A 6000-nucleotide genomic window follows, 5' to 3' on the forward strand; every position below is an offset into this window, starting at 1 on the left:
GCCAGCCCACTGTACTCTACTGCCACCTGTGTTCTCTCAGCGTTCCAGACCCCCTCCCCCCCGCAAGGTTCCTCATCCTCTTAACAAATGTCATCCCTTCAAAACTGCCATTTCTAGGACTCTGCAAGTTACCATAAACAACTGCTCAACAAATATTGCTTCCAAGCTGCAAACTGAAAACACCACAATGTGGCTTTATAAAGAAACCCCCCCTTCCTGAACCCCCAGCTACCCGAATGCAGACACTCCTAATTATCATGGCCATTTGAGGACAAGATGTGAAAAATAAATTCATGACAAGAAAAATAAACCAAAGACTTAAGAGACCCCAATCCAGAACAACAGCTCAGGATGCCACTGTTTGCTTTTTAAATCAGTGAAATATTAAAACAAAGGACAAACCAATGCCAACCTCACAAAGTTTCCCCATTTCTTGGAATTCAGACACGACTGCTGGCATCATTTTAAGAGAACCCTTTGAGTATTTTACCTAAGTCATCAGGCACAATGTAAAGCCAGTGACTGAGGGACTTCTAATCAAAACGGAGCCCAGTCTTGCTGAGCTGCTGACACTGACCTTATTCTCCTGTGTTTGGCCCTCCCAACCACTCAATCCATCCAAAACAGTCTGGGAAGTCATGGCTCTAAACTGCCCTGAACTTGACTACAAAACGGCCACAACTCTGTCTGATTTTTTCAATGGTTTGTTGTTTGTTTTAAATTCAGGCCCTGCGGTCCTTCGACCCTTAGCCCCTGACCCCTCAGTTTTAGACCTCTTCGCCGATGTCAAGATCACCTTTGATTGTTTCTATGGCACTCCGCATCCCTCCTCCGTCCAGCAATGTTTTCAACACACAAATGTCATTTTTAGCGTTCAACCCTCCATTCTGTCCAGCGGGCAGCAAAGTGGATTTCAGGATCAGCTTCCCTGATTCGGTCCCCTTCGCACAGCCATTTTCTAGTTAAAATGCCCCCTGCCTCCGAGAGGGAAATGAACTTTTCCCCCTTTGATCTCCCAGCGGCTAGGCTCTGAAACCCCCAGAATCCAGCCCGGTCTTCACGTCCCGGCAGGAGTGCGCTGCCGCCGGTGGAGGGAGAGCCCAGCCGCACAGCGGAGGCCGGTGCCAAGGTAAGGGGGTGTGCGCTCTTCCCCGCCGGCGCCCACCCTCGCTTTCTCCCCTCCGCAGCCCCCCCGGCGCACCCCCTCCCACCCTGTCTCCCCCGCCTCAGGCCCTGCCAAGCCCCGGCTGCCGAGGGAAAGAGGGCGCCGAGAAGCCAAAGGGATGGGGTCCAGGAGTGAGCCCGCAGTCGCCGTGCCACCCGGCCCTGCGGCGCGGGATTGGGGCACACGAGACTCCGCAGCGAACGCCCGCTGCAGATGCCGTGGCAGCTGCTGCAGCTGTGGCTGCGGCTGGGCGAGTGGCAGTGGCCGCGCTGCCCTCGGGGCCGCGAGCAGAGGAGCAGCCGCCCGGGCTACGCGCCGCCACTCGCCCCACGCCGCTGAGGCTGATCGGGTCTCTCCCCAGCACTCCCGGGCCGCCCCAGGATCCAGAGCAAAAGCCAGGAAGAAAGCTGGGCTCACCAGCAGTGCGCGGCGCTCGCCTCGGCTCCGGCGCCCGGCAGCCCTGCTCCAGTCTCGCCCTGCCGGGAGCGCCAGGATCAGCTGCGGGAGCAGCGCACGAGCTTCCTACTTGAGACCAGGACGGGCTCCGGCAACTGAGCATGCCCAGTGCCGCTCCGCCAGTCCCGCGCAGGCAGCGGCGCCGGCGAGATTCCACTTCTCCAGGCTTTGGCGGCGGCTGCGCGGAGAGCCTGGAGGGGCCTGACCGGGCGGGGGCCGATCCCGAGAAAGGCGGGGCCGGGGGCGGGGGCCGAGGAGGAGGGGGCGGGCCGCGCTCCTAGTGCGACCCCTGCAGGCAGAGGCTTCGGGGCCTCTCCAACTCACAGTCCCCTAATCATCCGAGAAGACGGCAGGGAGACAAGAGGGGCCAGAACGTCGAGACCCAACGCGATGTAGCCTGGCATCCCCTCCTTGTGGCTCGGTGTCTGTCTGCACCAAAAGGCAGTTGGGTAACCTTATCCCTGGCTAGTCTTTTCTCCCACACGTCTGCATTCCCTTATAACGGGAAAATGTCCTCAGACGAGAGCTGCCCACGCCCATCCAGCTGCAACTTTGTGGGCGAGACCTTCTCCTTCCTTCTGCCTCCTTATCTAGAAACCCAGGCATATGGCGAGTGAGCACACACACCATTTCTCCATGTGAAAATCACAGCAAGATCACCTCAAGGGAGGAACACACCTGCAAGAGAGGGAAAGCATAATCTCCCTTTCCCCTCCAGGAATATTAACTAAAACTCAAACAGACAAGCAAGATCCTGATAAGAAAGAATACCAAGTAGCAATCAGTTTTCTGCCCCCAGACACTGAATAATATCCCCAAAGCATCTTTTAGGATTGCGCTTCACCAGTGCAGTGACTGTCAAACTTGAACCTCCATCAGAATAGCCTGAGGGTTTATGGAAACTCAGATTACTTAACAGAATCTCGGAATGGGTAGGTCTGTGGTGCGCCCAAGCGTCTGTACATTTAACGACTTCCCAGATGATGCTGGTCCGAAGACCACGCTTTGGGAACTACTGCTCCACACATACACCAAAGCTTTTCTTACCTCCTTTCTTATCTCCTTCAGAAGGATTATGCTAAAAGTAATTGACTAATAATTACAAGGTAATGGCTGCTCCTCAGTCATCCTCTTCCCTAAACCTCCACAATGCAGTCCTTCTTCAAACAGCAAACTCACTGGTCCCTATTCTTCATGAGAGGACTCTATGTGGTTGGGGCCCGCATTACTTTTTTCCTTCAACATCATGAATTTATTGAGGACCCACAAAATCTTACAGTTGGCTTAGGGAAAGCAGTGAATAAAAAAGCCCAGACCCCTGCTTTCATTGAGCTTAGACCAGAGAGGTGGACAGAAATCCATTAAACAATCACTCAAAAATGTCATTTCAAACACGAAGAGTGCTAGAAGGGAAATCTACTAGGTGTGTAGAAAAAGGTGTATAATGGGACCCTGATGCAGGCTCGGATGGAGTTGGAAGAAATGAGTAGTGGAGGAAAGCTGCCCTGCGGAATAGGAGTTTCTGGCATTTGCACCCCCAAACTTCTCCCATAAACAATTTCCCTCAGACCAATCTGGAGGCCAACAATTATGTCATTCCTTCCGCAAAAGAAAAACAATATTGCCGCTAAGAATTCCCTATAAATCCATGGACGTGCTCATCCTCGGGGCTGTCTCTGCACCCCAAGTCCTGCCTATGGAGTTCGTGCACCACACAGGTAGTCGACGGTCGCGGTGTAACCCACTTTGGGAAAATGCGGAAAGCTCTCTAGTTCTAGTCTACGTCCTTCTGGTCTAATGAAGAGAGGAAATTAGCCCAAGACCACTCCGCCCATCAGCAGGGGACCACCATCAGCCTTCCAGGCAGGTCCTCTTTCCGCAGGTACTCTATTCCCTCGGACTCAGGTCCCCGCGGCTCCCCGGATATTGATCCCTGTCATCCCGTCTCTCGGGGGTCCCAGAACGGTAATCTCCGTCCACCCCTCCCGGATCCATCTCCTCCGGACCGAGAGGAAAACCCGCGGTGGAGCCCTCGGCGGCGGGGCGGGGCGGGGCGACGCACGCAGGCGCAGTGGCCGCCAGGTTGGGCCAAGGAGGCGCCCCGCTCCACACCTGATGCAATCAGCCTTCCGGAAACGGGCCCAGTGGCCACGCTCGCGCAGGAAACGCTCCTGCGCCCTCACCCGGCCGCTGTGTCCCGGGCTGGGCTTCCGAGCCTCCTGGCCATTTGGCTTCGCCCCGCGTAGAGGGCGACATTCGGCGACCCGCAGGAAACCTGCAGAAGTTGGGAAATCACCTCCAGAAAAAGCAAAATCTCTGGCTGCCCTGATAGTGACGTGGAAACGGCCACCAAACGTTCCGTAGCTGCAGGAGGAAATTCCCTTAATTGTGTATATCCAGAGAGGATAGGCGGGGTGGAAGAGTGGAGGGGAGCTTTTAACCTTGCTTGGTTGCTTTTTTCGTCCGCCTCTCAACACATTTTCTTTCTCCCTCATGGAAAGGAACGTTTACAGTAATAGCCGTTTTAAGGCAATAAGGAGAGAAGTACCCTGACCGCCACCCCTGCCACCCCCATCTTACTTGATATGTAACAGCACATTAGCTCTGCTACATAAAGCCTTCCACCATGCATTTTATAAATAATTGGTTTCTCTATGTATCATCATTTCAGTTTACAAAGAAAATCATTTTTTGTTTCACCACCTCGTGCAATTTTGATATCTATTGTGAGCGGGCTTTTTTTTTTCTTCATGCTGACTCTCCAGTGAATTGTTTTTCAAGGAAATGAAGTATTCCAAAAGCATGTTTATAAAAGCATGGAAGTAAAAATTACCTCTGTAAATCATTTAAGACTTTAAGGGGGAAGAAAAGGTAGAAACAAGGAATTTTAGTTGGAAGGATACTTAGATCATTCTAGAATCAAGTCAGGATCAGTTTTTAGATGTTACAGAGGACCTCTCTGGGATCCGAAGAGGTAAATGATTTTTCTTTACTTAACAGACTACTCAGCAGAACTAGTACTTGAACACAGATTTCTTGACATCCCAATCTAATAAAAAAATACACCCGGGGCAGATTCATGTCAATGTATGGCAAAACCAACACAATAATGTAAAGTAATTAGCCTCCAATTAAAATAAATAAATTTAAAAAAATAAATTTATTTGCACAAATAACAGACAAAATGCAAGACATCACAATGTTGTTTTTTAGTCCAAAGGTTACAAAGTACAAAATCGGTGGCAACAAAAGAGATCCTATTACTTATTCCTGCTTCTGAAGTCATTGGTCTTTAAATAGTCTTTAATGTATCCAACCACTGTACAATCTATCCAACTACTTTTAAGATAACCAGAAACTAGGCATTAAATACTTCAATTGCAGTGGTATGAAACTCTTCAGAACTTCCAAACATCAAGAAATCTTTTGAGTCAACGTTTACAGCTTCTAGTAGCTTCGCTTGATCATGTGGTGTATGGACAATTGAGGTTAAGCAAAGGGAATTTTAATAATCACAATAAAATATAAGAGTTAAGGTTTTCCACTGTACTGATTTAGAATATTTTATCAAAACAAATCAAAGTGAAATACAAAAATAGTTGCAAAATTCTTACTACTACAATAAGAAATTTTCAGAACCATATCTACCTATTTATCTTGATGAATGTGTATTTCTTTTTTGGAATGTTCTGACATTTAGAGATCTGGGAGAACACCTTCACTTATGTAAAAATAGAATCAAGTAAATGTCAAAACACAGAGGTGCAAAGTACAAACTCATCACAATAAGGTACTAGTTACAGAAGAGCCAGCCTTCAGTTCAGTTCAGTTCAGTAGCACAGTCATGTCCAACTCTTTGCAACCCCATGAATCGCAGCACACCAGTCCTCCCTGTCCATCACCAACTCCCAGAGTTCACTCAAACTCATATCCATCGAGTTGGTGATGCCATACAGCCATCTCATTCTCTGTCGGCCCCTTCTCCTCCTGCCCCCAATCCCTCCCAGCATCAGGGTCTTTTCCAGTGAGTCAGCTCGTCGCATGAGGTGGCCAAAGTATTCGAGTTTCAGCTTTAGCATCAGTCTTTCCAATGAACACCCAGGACTGATCTTTAGAATGGACTGGTTGGATCACCTTGCAGTCCAAGGGACTCTCAAGAGTCTTCTCCAACACCACAATTCAAAAGCATCAATTCTTTGGTGCTCAGCTTTCTTCACAGTCCAACTCTCACATCCATACATGACCACTGGAAAAACCATAGCTTTGACTAGATGGACCTTTGTTGGCAAAGTAATGTCTCTGCTTTTTAATATGCTATCTAGGTTGGTCATAACTTTCCTTCCAAGGAGTAAGTGTCTTTTAACTTCATGGCTGCAATC

General features: G+C 49.6%; 1 protein-coding gene and 1 pseudogene across 17 annotated transcripts in view; one reads left to right on the forward strand and one right to left on the reverse strand.

Moving 5' to 3' along the window:
- Nucleotides 1-1702, forward strand: part of LOC148777849 (uncharacterized) — a 169771-nt pseudogene extending 168069 nt beyond the window's left edge.
- Nucleotides 1-1768, reverse strand: part of APBB2 (amyloid beta precursor protein binding family B member 2) — a 388982-nt gene extending 387214 nt beyond the window's left edge. For 5 of the 17 annotated variants that reach the window (XM_055435279.2, XM_055435280.2, XM_055435270.2 and 2 more), the window contains exon 1: nucleotides 1583-1753. The gene's annotated coding sequence lies outside the window, so the exon portion shown is untranslated. Of the gene's footprint in view, nucleotides 1-1582 lie in introns of all 17 variants that reach the window. The other 12 variants (XM_055435278.2, XM_055435274.2, XM_055435271.2 and 9 more) reach the window with 8 other exon arrangements.
- Nucleotides 1769-6000: the final 4232 nt, after the last annotated feature.

Source organism: Moschus berezovskii, chromosome 5 (genome assembly GCF_049115385.1).
Source record: "Moschus berezovskii isolate FMDL1 chromosome 5, NW_MosBer_1.0, whole genome shotgun sequence".
NCBI classification, from domain to species: Eukaryota; Metazoa; Chordata; class Mammalia; order Artiodactyla; family Moschidae; genus Moschus; species Moschus berezovskii.